Raw genomic sequence first — 19,143 nt, forward strand, 5'->3', positions numbered from 1 at the left:
GATGGATACCATGTTGCTGTCTTATATGTATGTACGAGGTGAACTGTTAATTTCAGATGATGTAGATCTAGCTTGGTATGTGGGGGATGTGGTCTTACAAGCTGCCTTATATGTCAACTATTTGGAGTTGAGAATAGATGACATGTTCCAGTGCTATTCTTCTAAAGTGGCTACTTGCCCTAACACTTCATGGCATTCAATGACTGATTCTGTAGTCCTGAACCAACGCCAGAATATAGCTTCTACTTATGTGCAGAACACTAACCAATTGAGGGTGGATCTCCTAGCTTATCTTTCTAAGAACCATCTATTTGATTCATCCTTCTTTGATGCCTACCATCGACGATCTATTTTAGGTCCCTCTGTTCCTAGCTTATTGTACTATCAACAAATGGCCCATTGCTATGATGCTTATTTTTCCCTTTATCAATCCAATTCAGTAGCTATCTTACCTCTTCTTTTCCAACCTCAGGGTTTTCCTCAAATTCCAATCTTCACCTATTGTTCTTTCATTGAAGATCAGAGTCTTTTCCCCTTCTCCACCATGTCCTTCTCCATCTATCCATATACCTTCTACTTTTCCTGCTTATCAATTGACATCTTTCCTAACTGATTTGCTTATATTTTCAGCCACTCCTTTAGCTTATTCCCCATTTTATGATTTTTCCTATCTCTTTATCCTCTTTTACTTATTCCACTTCCATCTCCTGCCACTTCTATTTCTCAACCTCCTCAGTTGGTTAGTGGGTATGAAGGATTTGATCAGCAGATTCCGAGAAGAAGAGGATGGAGCTCAACTGATTCTCTTACGGGACCATAGATTAATTGGCCATTAATTCCAGGGGATTGGACAACTGCTAGTCAAGCATACCAAAATTACCTCTATTTTTCTCAACATTATTCACAATCTCTAGATCCTTCAGTGAGATTGATAGCCCATTTTGCTTGGTACTTAGCATATATGCATAGGCATTCCCATAACGATCAAAAGGCCATTCCAAAGCTTTGTATGAATGTCAATGTGAACATTGATTCCCAACAGTTGGATGTCCTATATTTTCATGCCCTTTGTCTACGTAGCAGATACCTTGTTTTGCTAGAACAAATGTGCTTTCTTCAGTTCTTTCAGAATCCTCCAAAATATTTTGTAGATGAGTCTTTATCCCTGGATCGCTTTTGAAATCATCAAGCCTTCAAGAGGGATCATCTTCACTGATACCCCTGGATGTATCTTTTGTGCTTCTTAATGAGACATCTTTTGGAGGTGCCATTCAGATGGTTGTGTTTGTGTGTGTGTTGTAATAATTTGTATGTGATGAGTTCGTGCTGGTTGAATAATTTGTTCGAGAGCTCTCTTTTCAACTATTGATGGTGATGGTGGATGGCAAGCCTACGATGGAAAGCTGAATAACCTCTTATATCCTTTACAAATTTGTTATGACTTTTTATTGCGTATCAGATGTGTTAATGAATAATGAAGTTTTTCTTTAGTAGTATTCTTTTCTAGAGATAGAGGTGATAAGTTGGGGTCGTGGTTTGGGGTGATTGTTGAAGATACTACAGAAGATCAAATTGAGCTCTTTACTGAACTTACAGTCTTCTTTTCCTTAGGTCGTGAGGATGCTTCCTTTCTAAGTGTGGGGATATGTTGAGAGTGAAAAAAGACTGAATTTTTGATTGATTTTTGTTGTTTTTGAGGTTTGAATGGTTGATTTTTTATGGATTTAGAGTGATGAATGGGTATTAATGAAAGTATTTGAGAGTTTTTTGGATGATATTGATTATTTTTTTGAAGTTCATGATGATTCTTAGTAGAAATATGAAGCTCTATGATGTTCTGATAGGTTCTGTTGAGTTTCTGATTGGTTATGATACCTTCAATATAGATTCTGTTTTATTTTGATTTCTTTTGTATGAAGCATTGATTGATGATTGATGAAGGTTGAAATATTTTGGAAGATTATTGAATATTTTTTGATAGTTTGGAATGGTTTTAGTATGAGTTATGAGGATCTGATGATCTTCTGTAACCCTCTATAAACCTTCTATAGAGCCTTTGTCTCTGTTCTGTCTCTACTCTATTTTTGTTCTGTTTTGTTCTGTAGATCTTCTATAAGTGTTTTGTAGAATGTATGTGTGTCTTTGGGAAAGTTTTCTAACTTTTGAAAAGGATTAATCTAAGTTCAAAAGAGATAAAACAAATGGAAGAAGAAGCTGCTGAAGTCTAAAGTGACAGAGACAGTAGTGAGCTATGAAGAGACACTGTAGTGGCTCTGGTGCCTCTTTGCATCAGACATACCTCTTTGGAGGTGCATCCATGACCTAAGAACAATTATTGAGAGTCATTATTGAGTATTGTAGTGAGGAGATGATGTACTATTGACACACACACACACACACACACACAAAGAGAGAGAGAGAGAGAGCTAGAGATAGTCAATTCTATCAAAACAGTGTAACTATACATGAGAGATTGAGAGAGAGAACTATGAAGACATTGAAGATAAATACTATGTGATTGATTTTCATTCAAAAATGGTGTCTTTATTTATGTTAATTGTTCTATTGATGGATTCTATGAAGATGTTGATTCTATCAAATCCGTGGGAGATATCTACTATGATGCTGCGTGAAGATATGCTGTTTTTCTTGTTTTGGTCATCAAAAGAATGAAATAAAAGCTTGTTGATGTTACAAGATAGATTTTCTTGTATTATAATCCCCTTTTCCTTGGTGTCTCTCTTGGGCCTCCAATAACATGCAAGGTAAGAGACCACCTTCATGTGGTTAGTTTCAAAGCTATTTTTCTTGGGCACATGTGTGCTTTGAGATTTATACTTTTGGCCATGATGGAGTCTTCAGAGGAGGCATGACTAATTGATGAGCTAATCTCATTATTAATATACATATGATGAAGGAAAGATTCCTTGAAAATGTGTACCTTATTCTCTTTTTGTGGAATTCTTATAGAACATGCTATATCAATGGATACTGTTATGGAGATGATAATATTAGTATACCGAATTCATAGTGAGTAATCTAGTGGTTGAGAGGCTGGTAGCCTTCAAGGCTTAGCATGAGTGACATGATGATGACAAGGCATTGACTTGGCAAGATGAGGCATGGAGCTAATACATGCAAGGAGGGCATGGTAGTGCTTATGATAATGTTGATATGGAACTTTTGAGAGGTTGTACATGGAGGCGAGATGGATGGTTTGAGATTGTGGTGAATGAAGGCATGGTTTGGAGATGTTGCCAATCACATGGAAGGTGGATCCAATTCCAATCATGGTGAAAAGATGTCAAGGAAGGAAACATGACCTAATAAGCAAAGGGATTGAAGGAAATGCATTGTTGGTGGTGGCATCAAAATGGAAAAGTGGCCAGAAACACATCAAGGAAGCTCATACATCATTGATGATACCATCAAACACATCTCATGATGTTCTTTTTTAGAATCATGATTAAAATCATTTTTTAGATTAGTGTCCGGACCTAGAACGGGCTTGACACTTGCTATAGGCACTAGGCAGGAGCGTCCAAGGGCACACTACCCTAATGGCTACTAGAGATATTGCATTTGTAATGGAATGTAGTCCGATGATTGCCCTTACTTATTCTGTAGAGGGAGATCCCATACATATTGGTATAATATACCATGTAAAACAAACATAGAGGAGGCAATCTCTCCGACTGAATTCCGTGGCCCCACTACAGCTCTCCTACACAAAGAGGATTGGCCCTCAATGCATTGCTCTAACAAAAATAACACAAATATAACAAGATCCACTCTTGTTTTAAATGATCTAGGAGATATAAATTTCCTCACTTGACAATCTCCCAAGAAACTAAAATGCTACAGTGTGAAAAACTCTGGAGTGCATCATCATCCGAATTTCTTATTAATGTAGAGAATCAATGTGATTTGAGTCATTAGTGCTAGTGTCCGTGACATGGATTATCCAAAAATACTAAATTTTTGGATAATTTTAGCCTATTTTTATATTATTTATTGTAAAAATTAGAAAAGCTTCTAGATTAGGATGGCATGCAAAACGCAAGTTACTTTTTCAGCCAGTTATTGGATTTTTCATAAAAAAGAAAGAGGGACAAAATCACGCATGTCGCGATCGCTGTTGATAGGCTGAAAATTGCACTTTGAATGGGAAGAAGAAGAAGAAGTGATCTGGGAGATCCCTGATCTTCCAAAGCCAAAGAAGCCATTAGATTTGGATTCCGAGAGTAGGAGAGAATGAGCTATTATTTTGATGCACGTTTTTGTTCTACGAAGAAGCTCTAGGAGATCTAATGCCTGGAGATTATTTCTAAGTAGTGCCAGAAAAAAGAATTCAAGTATTGTCAATACATATTGATTCAATTCAGTGTGCTTTTTCTTCGTCGTATTTACCTCTTGTCTATTCTTTTTCTTCTCTTTCATCTCCTATCGCTACTTCTTTCTACCTCTGATCCTCGGTGGATTCGACCTTTCGACAAAAACCCCTCTGACATTAGTGAACCCAATGTGAAAGGTCATTAGAAGAAGGAAAAACAAGATGGGAGAACCTTCGAACACAATCTCCAGTGATGTTTTGCAATAGTTGGTGCAAAATATGGATATGCTTATGCAGGTACAACAATAATAATAGGTGATGCAAGCTTCTGCACAAATAGAAAGTGTTGTGATGAATGCTCTACCAGCAATTGAGCATGAGATGAAGTTATTCAATGGCACGAATGTATTTGCATATATACATACCTATGCTCAGAAGATGGAATTCTTTAGGGTGGCTCAACTTCCATGGAGCCGGTATTTTGTACGTGTTACTGTACATGAACTGAAAGCGCGAATTACTGAATTTTACATGCAGGATGCTGACTGGGTAGCTTTCAAGAAGATACTCAAGGAATAATTTTACATTGAGAATACTAGTTTGATTACGTGCAAGTCTTTTCATGAGTGGGTTTTACAACCCAATAAGGATCTTGTGGCTACATAATTGTTAAGAGAATTTGAAAGTCAATTTGAGCAGTTGGATTTTGCAAAACAGTAAGCTCTTGTAAGTCAAAAAATTGAATTGTTTCTAGAGGCAGCTGATCCTGAGCTTTAAGAGATGCTTGATGATTTGCTAGAGGATCAGACTATAGAGACATGCCTTAAAACAGAGTGGAGACATGTCAAGGAAGATGTTACTGCACTTGTGAAGAAGCATAGAAGAAGAGAAAGATTGCATGTCTCTAGCCTCTGCCCATTGTTATGGGCAAGACAGTTGATGTATCCAGTAAACCACCCACTTCTGTGGCTAACCCTATGGCTGTACCTGCTACTATTGTTCCCTCTGTTTGGGAAGATGTCTTAGATAAATTGGTGAAAGGGATGTGAGATCTTCAATTGAAGGTTGAAAAATTGGATGAAAAAGGACAAGAGGATAGGGGATAGGTAGCAGCCCCTAAGCCAAGAAAAAGATGTATGTGGTGTGATAGTTTGCAGCATGAGAGAAATGATTGTGTTGCCTATCAAGAGGCCTTGGCACGATAGCTCATGTTTTGGAAAGATGGCAAGATCCATGCACAAGAAACGTGATTGCCTCTTGCTTTGAATTTTGGAAAGGGAGGTATGCAAAAGAAGACTTGGCTGGTCAAAACTCTTATGCAGCGGTACATGCTTCTACTTTTGTTCTACAATTGTATAGAATGCATGGCCAAGTGATTGTTGGTCCAAAGGCTGAAATATGGACATATACTTTGCATGCAGTTGAAAAGAGGAAAGTTATTAATAGTGAAATACCTCATGCAGGGCAAGAAATTGGTGACATAACTGATTGGGAATCACTAGTAGATGCATATTTAGTGGATGTATATTTAGAAAAAGGACAAAACACCGATGCACTTGTTGAAGGGAAACAAATGAGAGCTGAAGATAATGCAGGGATATCTAAGGAGGTGACAAGAAGAAGTGTGGATTTTAGCCAATTTTTTCTCAAGCTTACATCTATCAACTCAGTAAGGCAGTCATTTCAACAAGTGCAACAAGAAGAAAAAGTGCAAAAACTTCTTCTTGTCACTTCCTTAGGAAACATATGAAAGCTGAAGATAATGTCTCATGCAAGGCAAGACATTCGTGACATAACTAGCTGGGAATCATCGGTATATACATATTTGGTGGATGCATATTCAACAAAAGGTAAAAACAAGATGTACTTGTGGAAGAGAAACAGAAGAGACATGAAGATAATACAATGATATCTAAGAGAGTGACAAGAAGTGTGGATTTGCCTAAAGCTGCAAATCAGCCACCTCCTGAGCATGTTATGGAAGAGAATGAGCAGGAGAAAAAACATGATAGCAAGCAAGAGGGAAAATAGTTGGGATATAAGTTGCAGTTTGATATTGAGATAACCACAAATACCTTGGAAGATCCTATGCTAGAAGATTCAGCCATTGCACCTATAGATTTTCTTAATGCATCTGAAGAGGTTTGTGAAGATAATGTTTTACTTGATGCAAGGACTTAGACATAGATTAGTGACTTGTTGGAAGCACATGATTTACAAGATGATACAATTATTGTTTCTGAAACAGCTCATGAGCTCGAGGATATGCCTTTACAAGATATTAGATGTAATGCTTTACAACTAGAAAATATTTTGGATGCTTTGTCAAAGGCCTTGATTGACAATTCTAAGATGCTTCAAGATATGGATTGTTTCACTATTTTCGGTGATGGTAAGGATGTGTTAAATGTAAGTGAGGCTCAGTTTATGTTGGATGTTGAACAAAAAGGTTATTAGAAGCAACTTCCCATGCGATAGACATTGAAAGAGCAGTCATGCTTCTATGTATTTGTTGATGCATGTATTGATAGCATGTATAGGGACATTCAACAACCTCAAGTGTATGATATACACCCAAGGCCTTATTCCCCTATAGGGGGTTACTAGATATGGTTAAAGAGTTATGCTGATACTGAGTATTTTGATCTATGATTCAATGGGATGCTTTCTTATATTCATGATAAGTGACAAGTTGATATTATGGGTGTTTGACCCGGGTGGTGCATCGGTGGCACATAGCGGAGGATGTGCATGTTCAGAGGGGGTGGATGTCCTGCCACTACGCAGGCACATTGTGAAAAAATCTAGAATGCATCATTATCCAAATTTATTATTAATGTACTAAGTCAATGTGATCTGAGTCATTAGTGCTAGTGTCCGTGGCATGGATTATCCAAAAATACTAGAATTTTGGATAATTTTAGCCTAGTTTTGATATTATTTATTGTAAAGATTTGAAAAAGCTAGAAAATCTTATAGATTAGGATAGCATGCAAAAATAAAGTTACTTTTTCATCCAGTTATTAGATTTTTCATAAAAAAGACAAAGGGGTGAAATCGTGCATGTTGCAATCACTGTTGACAGGCGGAAATTGCACTTTGAACGGGAAGAAGAAGAAGAAGTGATCTGGGAGATCCTTGAAAAGATATCCTAGGGTTTTATCCCCCTTTTAAAGCCAATGGAGCCATCAGGTTTGGGTTTCGAGCAGCAGTAGAGAAGGAGTTGTTATTTTGATGCTTGATTTTGTTCTACGAAGAAGATCCAGGAGATCTAATGCCTGGAGATTGTTTCTGAGTAGTGCCAGACAAAAGAATTCAGGTTCTATCAATAGATATTGATTCAATTCATCGTGCTTTGTCTTTGTCATGTTTACCTCTTGTCTATTATTTTTCTTCTCTTCCATCTCCTATCTCTACTTCCTTTTACCTCTGATCCTTGGTGGATTCATCCTTTTGACAAAAACCCCTCCGACATCGGTATCAAGATTAGCTCACTACACTCGTAGAGAGGGATAGTGTGTTGGCTATGTGAGAGGTAGCCATTAGTGCTCTCTTGAGATGCTTGAACAATAAGTGGTCCGCAGGTCTTGGCGGTTGAGGGTGAGCTCCCAACATTTTTCTTCCGTTTGCCGAAACCAACATATTCATGATTGAGCGCTTGCATGCTTCAAATCGAGCACCGAAGTAAGGGTTTCATCCCCGAACCAAAGCTTAAGATAGGTAGGAAGTTTGGGGTTTTTAATCTTCACAATTAAGTATTTTGGTTATTTTGATGGTTAGATGAATAGGAGAGTAGGAGAAATTAGTTCAGTACTTTGATTTTGATTTTTATTGCATTTAGAGTAGGTTAAGGTTATTTTGATTTTTATTGCATTTAGAGTAGGTTAAGGTTAAGAGATCCATTGAAAAAGTGCAAATCAAGAAAAATAGGAAGAAAGAGTGCTCAAGGGGATTAAGGTTGATGAGTGAGGGAGTGGGAGTGGCAAGAGCTTTGCTAGGAAGGGGTTTAATAGCTAGGAGGCGAAGGGAGAGCTCATTTGAAACCTTGGTTGGAGAGAGAGAGAGAGAGAGAGAGAGAGAGAGAGAGAGAGAGAGAGAGAGAGAGAGAGAGAGAGAGAGAGAGAGAGAGAGAGAGAGAGAGAGAGAGAGGGAGCTCCATTGTGTGGATCCACTTTGTTCTTGTCATTGACAAGTTTGTTGCCCACCACTACAGGTATACCCACACCTTCTCCTTCATGCATAGATAGGATTTGGAAGTGCTTCGCAAGTGTGAAGCTTAGAATCACTTGGTGCAACGAATTTCTCATCATTTTGGGAAAAACGTGTTGTGTGCGGCCCCATCTGAGCTACTCGACCATGGGCCGAGTCCCAAAGTTGGCCCTTGCCCCACTTGTCCTCGGCCGTTATCGTGCCGCTACGCATGCACCATGTAAAAAAATCTAGAGTGTGGCTTTCTTATTGTTTAAGAGAGCCAATGCCATTTTAGACATTAGTGTCAGCCATTTTAGACATTAGTGTCAGCCATTTTAGACATTAGAGAGCCAATGCCATTTTAGACATTAGCCTTGTAATTGACTCATAAGCTTTTGTCCCTAACAGTCTACATTGAATGTAATCATGCAAAGTTGATTCATGCTATGGCATCATGTATGAATAATGGGATGCAAATTTGTTTATGATACATGACAGCATATTGTACTTGATTTTATAATTTGTGAGTGCTCTTACAGTCAAGAAAACAAGCTTGATTTGAGTTAGAACTTATGAGATAACACTCTTGTGATCTTTGCTAAGAACATGCAGTTGGAAGCTCTATTAACATCTTCAAGAACTTGGCTTGAAGCCTTCAACCCTTCTTTTATCTCTACTACCATATCCGGAGTCTAAGCTCTTGAACCCCCATACATTCTTCTCTCTCAAACCCCTATGATTGAGCATGAAATACCTCTTGAACCTTTAAACATTCACTGTAATCTACTTATTTCTTGAAGACACATCTCCATCTATCTTGTCCAGTTTTCTTACCAAACCCCCATGGTGACCTTCAACCCTATGTGATGTGACATCATTCGGCCCGTTTGAGTCATCTTGGTACATTCGAACATGTAGTTACTTGGCCCACCTACATCCACTCCCCCATTCGACTCGTCTAAACCTCATGTGACTTGGGCCCACTTGTGCCTCGCGCCAGTCGGGCCTTCCAATTTGGCCTCAAACTGCTCAACTCCACCCAGTCTCGTTCGGCCATTCAGCCCTCGGACTCGGGCATCACACTCGCTCAGCCCTCGGCCACTCAAACAATCTTAATTCGGCCTAGTTTCACTCGACCCTGGCAATTGGGCCCGTCCGAGTCATTCATTTGGCCCCTGCAATTCACACTTGTTGGGTCGAATCTGAATTTTTCCAAAATTTTTAGATCCCGGACCAGACCCACCTAGATGTCGACCACACGAACCCCCAAAGACCATACAGACACTTGAAACACCTTTTTGGCCAGGTTAGAAGAAGTGAATTTGACACTATCAGGGAAAAAATATAATTTTGGAGTAAATGAGGTTGTCATTGTTGGACATATGTGTGGGTATTATGGTAGGAAACCCTCACCTGAGAAGGTGGATGCTATAGGCAAGATTACGGATTATTGTTCTACCACTTCAAAGGTACGGAGATTCATTGGAGCTTGTGTGTTTTATATGATTTGGATACCCCATTTTGCACACATAGCAGATTGTTTATAGCAGCTGCTTCGAAAGGGGCATAAATTTTATTGGGATGAGAGCCACACTAGAGCCATGCGGAAATTGAAGAAGTTATTGCAGATTGCTCCTACTCTGAGGAAAGCGGATTATAATTGCGGAAGGCCTATTGTATTGACAGTTGACACTAGTCCAATTGGCATAGGTTGGGCTGTGGGTCAAGATGATGCAGATGGAAATAGGTATGCTATTCGGTTTGGGGCGAAAGTCCTAAACGAGAGACAGAGGAGATATCCGCAAATCAAGAGGGAATTACTGGGAATTGTTATGGCTCTCAAATGTGACAAGGAGTACTTTATTGGAGCCTTAGTTCTGGTAGAGACAGATTGTTTGCCATTGATAGTTATGATTACGAGTTGCTCTACTCCGGATATAGCTATGCTGAGATGGATTACATACATCAAGTCATTAAATCCAGAATTTAAACATATAGCAGGAAAGGATAATCCAGTTCTCAATTGCCTTCCAAGCAATATACCCGCGCTCGACTCTCAAAAAATGCACCACCTATCAAGACCTAAAACGGGCCCGACATGGACTCTAAGCACTAGCCAAGCCTCTACTACTCACGTAAAACCAACCCACATGGCCTTGCGGCTAGGAGCATCTAAGAACTTTGCATTTGTAGCATTTTTCGTAGTCTAACAAATATCTCTCTCCACACTCCTCAAAGGGAGTTTCTAAACTTCTTGGTGTTATACACCATGTAGCACACACATAGGGGACACTCCTCAATTGATCACCAGGACTCCACTACAGCTCTCCTACACCTCAAGGATTGGCTCCAAGATGCACCGTGAGCATAAAACATTTTCGAAAAAAGTCTACTCTTTTGATAAAAAATCCAAGAGATGATATATAAACCTCACCAAATAGAAACAAAGTCAACTATTTTGATAAACAATCCATGAGATGATATATAAACCTCACCAAATAACTCCCAAGGAACTGAACCGAATATCTAGCTCTATGGCTTGGGATACGTCACACTTTTAGCTTCGGGTCATCACTCATATAAATAGGTGCTATGCATCCAGGATACGATACCATGAGGTTCATCAATGCAAGTGTGAATATGACCATCATGCTCAAATAAATATTCATTGAAAATTAGTTTACGTGCGAAGACAATTCTTTTCATGATTTCCTTTTCTATGTGAATGGTTCCTTGCTAAGGGCTAGCATCAAGTTTCCTCATGCTACTAGACCCTTTAAATTGAAACAACTGCAAACTCTATATGATATGCAACATCAAACATTAACATTTAATGTACTTCAACCCTCGACAACCCCTTTTCACCGTACCGTTTAAGATTTTGCTTGTGTTGATAGGTGTATACATGGTTTGTAAAATTTATTTTTTCTTTATTGAAAGTGGTAAAAACTCACTCTAACAAAGAAATGGGATTGAAATTAGGCTAAACCTCATGCTCCAGCTCCATTATACAATTACGCACATTAATCTTATTTTTATGATGTGAAAAAACCTACTTTTTTCTTTTTTTTCCATTTATTTATAAAAAAGTACCGATTTTTAGATGTAGGCTGATTACTCTTATAAAAAATCGTTTTCTTAGCATATTTCATTCCATGGGAATGGCAAATGCACACCAAAAACCCAAAAATTGCATATTTTTCCTTAAATCGCCTTGTCTTCGATTTTGCATGTTTTGCCTACAATTATTATAAGACTGATTTTTCATGATTCTTTCAACATGTCTGATCAAGCAGAGAATTGGTAATAAAATCCAAGCATTACTAACCATTTCAAACAAGAATCCACCATAAAACAATAAAATCTATATTTTTCTCATAAAATTGCTCATTATGATGCATGTATCTCGATGTTGGAGACCCACTGACGTTCTTCCATAGCCGTTGATGATCTGTCCAACTTTGATTCACATGTCTCTCCACTCCTGCTTCATCATTTGACAAAAAATGTCCATATCAGCCGATTCCCCTCTCTTTTACATTGATCCATAAGAACAATCCACAAGAGGAGAGGGGAGGGAGGAGGGAGAAAGACTAAAAATAGATCTCTTTGTTTAATGCATCAAATCTGGTGATTTCAACAGGATGAAGAGCAAAAAAGTGTTGGATCTCACAAGCTAGAGCAATCCTCATGAGGTTGCTGATAAAAAAAATGGATTTTTTAATGATTGGAGAGGGCGATGAAAAATTCCCCCCCAAATAAAAATTATATTCTATGTATATTACAAGATTATGACTCCAATAAATATGGCCAAAAATTATCTTACCTAGAATGGGATCTTGTAACCTTACAAGGATAGGTCATATGCAATCATTATCTCTAATAATCATAGGAGATTTATGAGCTGAAACCCTCATTAAGATCTCTTGCATCTCAATAGCCATCCTAAATCATGGGGGCACTACATTCAATGAGTCACCACCCTACAAGGTATACAAATAGCCTTTATACACACTCACACCCTATAACATGAGTGTCCAATCTCTCTCAAGATGGTTAAAAATCATTGGCTTGGGTATTCGGATGGTCCTTGCCATGAAATCTTATTTTTCATCATTTAATCACAAGTATGGATCCAAGATCAATCATAACATCTAAAAACAAAAGCAATAATTCCAAAACTAACAATTCAAAAATTTATCTTAACAAAACACTCTATAATCTACTAGTTTTATCCCTTACTTTTTGCATTTAGTTTTTCCTATCAAATATAGTTTCTCTTCATGTTAGGGTTTCTTTGATGTTTCTATGGCTCCTCTTTAGGTTTTCTGGATATGTTATTTATAGATCGTTCAAGCTATTTGGATTATCTTTTCTCGTAACTTTGGGTTATGATAATGCTTTTGAATATCATTGTGTTTCGAAGTTCATTTTCTTGATATTTCATCCTATTGGAATTATAACAACTCAATTTATTCAAAAGAATCTAAGTGTCTTGGTTATGCCATCACTTTGGATCTACTACATTGGCTACAATTGGTTAGTAGCATTATCTAACCTTATCTCTATGTTTCTTCATGTCCATAGTTTTGTGAGGCTCTTTCAAAAATATCTACATCAAACTAAGATTGGAATTATATCACATGGATTGGCTATGCTAATTGATGAAAGGACTTCATTAGTACCTTTTCAAAGGATAAATTTGGAAGATTTCTATAGCTAGGTTTCTTATGTTTTCATAGGATAAAGCTCTTGGATGATCTTTTTTCATAACTTGCAAAATATTTATGGGATTTTCAGAGATCTATAGAAGGAATTTTAGGGTTGCTAGATTTGTATAAGGAACATGATTCAATAAATTTTAATGATGGACAACCTAGTTAGATGGATCCATACATCTACATTTTTCACATCGGTGACGATCCTCACATGGTCATTGACTTATCACTTACTATATTGGGTTTATCACACCTATGTATAGTTGGTATAGTTATAGTGCCACTTAATTAGTATAGTCAAATATGCATTGTTTGACTTAATAGTAGGCCACTTTCCTTTGTAGTGTGTCTTATTTATCTTTGTATGCATTGTATTGTGACAGGAAGAGGTAGAAAAAGTAGTAATAAATTTTTTTGGCCTTCATCTCTTTTCCGATTCTTGTATGAGCTTCCTCTTGTATATAATTGTGTGTGTTTAGCCCAGCACCTCACGTAAGTCTTTCTACCATGGATTTGTGACATGGTACTAGAGTGGCACTACTAAGAGAGTCAACTTTTGAAGGCTAAAGTGAAGAAGAAAGAGAAAGGATTAAAGCAAGAAAGAAATCAATAAGAAGCTCTCCCATACTATTTCTCTTTCTCTTGGATAGTCCCTATGGAGGCACCAAAAGTGGGGTAGAGCGAAAATCTGAGGTTGCTAGGAGATTTCATGAGTAGAAAAAACTATGTATATTCCATAGTTAGAATCTTTAAGACTTTCTTGATATGTTTTTAGCCATCTGAGTCAATTTTGAATCCCATTTTAGGTCCGCAGAGTTGTGAAGAATAATTTATTACATTTATCTACGGGAACTAGATAATAGTATGGTTTCGGGTCATGGATCTTCACGAATCGATAAGTCATCGAAAGATTAGGGTATCAAGGCATGTTATAGTTTCGGCTATGTCGGCTATTTCCAGGTACATAGGTTTCAGAATTTGAATCTAGAAGTTTTGAGATATTTGCTAAGAAGAAAAAACAAGGTTTATTTGCAAAAACAACTTGTAGATTGTATGTATTATTGAGAAATCAATGAAAAACATTTCTCAATATATTGTTGTGTACATTCCAAGCATTTTACTCAAGTTCAAGAAGGGGACGTGCCACATATCTTCCTTAAGAGGTCATGGTATGGCTCATGCTCGTGGTATCCCACAAAATAGATTATATCAATAATTCAATGACATCTAGATTTTGAGAGGTCTTGATAATTACAAATACCATGGGAGCTCTAGAGGAAGAGGCGGATGGTAGAAAAGAGATTCTAATACGTGTTATATTGCATCTTATAGTTCTGATAAGAAGGATTACATTTCTAGTGGCAAATTGCAATAGGGAGGAAATTATACATCATCTTCAAGCCAACGTGATGATAAAAATGAGCATTTATTTGTTATGTAGCATATGATAAATGTTGTTATAAGAAATGGAGCATGTGATGGTATATGGTATATTGATTCTATTACATCTAATTATATGAGCAACTATGCTAAATGGTTTAGAGAGATGCAAGATTTACAAAGTCTAGGTTATATAGAGATAGGCGATGATTTATGTTATCCAATTTTACATATTGAAGAAGTTCATTTTTCCTTGTATGATGGTCAAACAAAGTGTTTGTCATAAATAATTTGTTGTATATTAATCAAATGCGTCGAGGGCCGAATGGTCCAAGGGCCAAGGGCCGAGTGCCAAGTTGGGCAAAATATTAAGTTCGTCCGAGTGGTCGATTCGGACGGGCTGAGTAGTGGGTGTTCGAGTTAAGTGGGCCGAGGGCCGAATACAGGACGGGGCTAAGGGCCGATTTTGGGGGCCGGCCCAGAATCGCCGTCACTCGGACGGTTCGAGCACGATGCATTTTTCATTGAACTCCATAGAATTTGTTATGCCTAGTGATCGAGGCCTTCCTAATGGCCAAGCACTTCCAGATCTAAGCTACTCATGCAGGGGAAGGTGTGGAATTACCTGTGGTGGGCAAAGAACTCCTCGATGGCTAGATCAAAGCAGGTCTACGCAATGAAGCTCTCTCTCCCCCTCTCCAGCTCTCCTCAAACCTTGCAATGCAAAATGTGGTCTTCCTTGCCACTCGTGGCCCCTTATCACCCAGGCCCAGGCCTATACTCACCTTAGTCTTGCTTCCCTCACTAATATTTAACCCAAATTTTCATTTTTTGCCCCTTTGTTTTTTCCTGTTTCAGCCTATTATACATTAACAGAAAACCCTACTGTGTGCTACAATGTTTTACTCCTATCCTTCTTAAATGCAAGAAAAAATCATAAGGGAAATACCTACACTACTCCAACATGCTTTTCCAAGTCCAAAAAACAAAAAACCTACTTGCTAAGGAGATCGAATACCTCTTCAAACTACCTCACTTCCTACCTATCTATCTCAAGCACCCCTTTGGGAAAAACCCTACTTCAATGCTCGATTCGAAGCGTGCAAGCACTCAAGGCTTGAATCCATGTGTCCTGACAACAGAACCAAAATGTGGGAGCTCTCGCTCAACCGCCAAGACCCATGGACCGCTTATTGCTTCAAGTGTTTCAAGCCAGTCACTAATGGCTACCTCTCACATAGCCGACACGCTATTCATCTCTACGGGTGTAGTGAGCTTACCTCCATGCGGGATCGGGTTATCTCCTCTCTCGAACACTCTGGTAGCTCCACAATGATCCAAGTGCAAGATTCAAGCAAGCTCCATCCTCAAGCTCCATGCTCCAAGCTCCATTGCCGCGAGCAAGAGAAGAGAAGAGAAGAGAAGAGAAGAGAAGAGAAGAGAAGAGAAGAGAAGAGAAGAAGAGAGGAGAAGATGGAGATCTTCTCCTCCCCGGTCCCTCACCCTCACACACTTACTCCCTCACACTCTCACACTCCCTCTCTCAAGAACAGGCTCAAGCAAGCAAGAAAAAGAAGAAGAAGAAGAAGAAGAGGAGAGCCACCTTTGGCCACACACAAGAATAAGCTTCTCATTCATTTTTCAACTTTATATACAAAACCCTAAATCCCATTTGGGTAGTCATCCCCTTATCCCCTTTTTTACATGGCCAGCTAGGCCCTTTTTCCCATTGTCCTTCTATCTTCCTAGCTTCCTTCCTACTACTCATCTACCTTTACAATTTGCATGGGTGAGAGCCCGATGCTCTTTAAAATAAATCCTGGTGTGCCTTGTGCTCTTTTCCACAAGCATTAACTTAGGCTTCTCTTGTGTGCCTTTCTCCTTGATTTAGGACTTTTCTGCACTTCTTGTGTTTCCAGATTCTTCTTGGCGCGCCTTCACCTTCCGTTTCGCTTTTGCCTTGGCCTTGTCTTTTGCTTAGATTTTCCAGTTTTTCCACCTTTGTTCATTTGAGAGTTAACACATTGTAACTCTCACCCTACACCTAGAAGGGAGAGAGTGCCCTATAGGGTGAGAGGCCAAGGAGAGGCTATTTGCACATGGTACCTTTTAATGTTTACTCATGGATTAATTATCTCAAAAACACTTTTTCCTCTATGTGCACCACATTTTCAAGAGAGATGCATATATATATTAATCTCCCATTTTGCAATGTATTAAATGACTCGAGGTTTCGATCCCCAAAACAAACACCAAGGAAAACGAGGTTTCTACTGCAAGAAAATCTATTTTGTACTATCAAAGACCATCTTTTTCATATTTGATATGATCCCAACAAAGAAAAGAACACCAGGAACAAGAAATCTTCACGTAGCTTCATAGAAACAATTCTCCCATGGCTTTAACTTTAACAAAATTGATCATGCTCTTCATATTCTTCATAGAATTCTTTGATAGACCACAAAAAAACAAGATAATACACCACTTTGAATGGAAAGATATTACATATTATTCATCTTCAAAGATTCCATAGCTTTCTCTTTACAATTTTGTCATATGTAGATACATTGTCTTTCATAAAATTGGCTATCTCTCACTCACTCAGCCACACACACTCTCTCTCTCTCTCTCAATATTATATCATATCCTCACTAAAATACTCAATAATAACTCACAATAACCCTTCTTTGATCATGGATACCCCTCCCAAGAGGTACGGTTGATATGCAAGGTCACTAGAGCTACTACAGCAACTCTTCATAGCTCATTACTGTCACTTCACTCCAGTCTTCACTTGAGTCTTGAGTAGCTACTTCTTCCACTTCTTTAAGCTCTTTTGAATTTGAATTTATATCTTTCCAAGGCTAGAAAACTTTCCCAAACTACACCCTCATCCAACAGAACACATACAGAGGCATATAGAGGATTTATAGAAGCTCTACAAAAGCTCAACAAACGATTAGAGAAGGTCAACAAAAAGCATCTAGCTCAATTAAAACCAATCAAAACCATAAAAAATAAATCAATGAAATTTGAAACAACCTCAAAATTCATCAATCATTACTCCATTTTTCATACAGAAGAAAAATAGAACAAAATAGAAGCTATCGCAACCAATTAGACACTATCGGGACATCAACAGAACATCACAGAACCTCATATCTCTACTGAAAAACATCATGAGATTATCAAAACCATTCCACCGTATCCAAAACACTCTCAAACCACTTCTAAACCATTCAATCATCATGTAAAATCAACCATTCAACCCACAAAAATAACAAACATCAACAAAAAAAAACAGGTCATTTCAGCATTCAACATGTGCAATAAACCTTCTATAGTAGCCCACATGCCCAAGGAATCCCCTCAATTATTTGAGGTTTGTTGGCACAATTAAGGGTGCGATCTTCTCAATCTTTGCGGGGTGTGTTGCTTCCCCTATGTAGAGACAATTTAGTCTAGAAGAACTCCTGACGAGACTCCAAAGACACATTTGTCGGGCTATAGATACATAAGTCATCTAGGTACACCTCAATGAAGTTATGTAGATGATTTTGGAATGCGGCCATCATCACTCATTGAAAGGTAGTAAGGGCATTATATAGCCCAAATGGCATCACTCTATAATCATAGGTTCCCCATTCTGTTATGAAGTTTGTTTTGGATTGATCTACTTCTACAATCTGGACTTGATTATATCCACTAGATCCATCTAAAAGAGAATAGAGCTCATGGCCTGCCAATGTGTCCAATAGTTCAAAAGTCCACACATATTCATAACTTTCCATTTTTCTTGGGTACTACCACAATGGGTGAAACTCATTCACTATTAGCCACTAGGATAGATAAACTCAACTTCTAGGAGCTTCAATAATTCGACTTTCACTAGGGCATAGTAATTTGGATTCATACGCCTTTGTCTTTGCCTCACAGGTTTGGCATCAGGCTCTAGGTCGATGTGATGTTGGCACACCATGGAATCAATCCCCTTTAGATATTTGTACAACCATGAAAGCACATCCAAGTTCTCCTTGAGTAGGTATTGCAAGACAGATAGTTCTTCTTCTAGAATATTTATATCCACCTTCAGGTGACATTCAGTATCTTCAATATCCACAAATGTTAATTGCTTTTCTCCTTTCTCTTTGCAAATGAATGTCCCACGAACAACTTCTGGGTAGAGATTCTTCTCCTTCAAGGGAGTGGTCTCCTCTTTTGATGATTCACTAGAACCAACTTCCTCTTTCAGTGAAGGCTTAGCTTGCTCTTTGGAGAGTTGAAAGGGTATCATTGTGGTTTTAGATTTGGTTTGGGGATGCGTTACTTCTTTGCTCAAGGACTCGTCTTTTGAGGATGCATCCAAAAACGTCACTTGACAAGAACCTTCAAACTTTTGAGTTTCTTTTAAGCTGCCGAACTATTGGTTGTTGGCAAGGTGGATCGTCATCATCTTCTCCTAAGAAGGGTGGATTAGGGTGGCAAGAGCCACTACTAAAGGAATGCTTATTCTTATTAATC

This window comes from Lygodium microphyllum, chromosome 27 (assembly GCF_053477565.2).
Source record: "Lygodium microphyllum isolate KBCC chromosome 27, Lygodium_microphyllum_v1.1.10, whole genome shotgun sequence".
Taxonomy (NCBI): domain Eukaryota; kingdom Viridiplantae; phylum Streptophyta; class Polypodiopsida; order Schizaeales; family Lygodiaceae; genus Lygodium; species Lygodium microphyllum.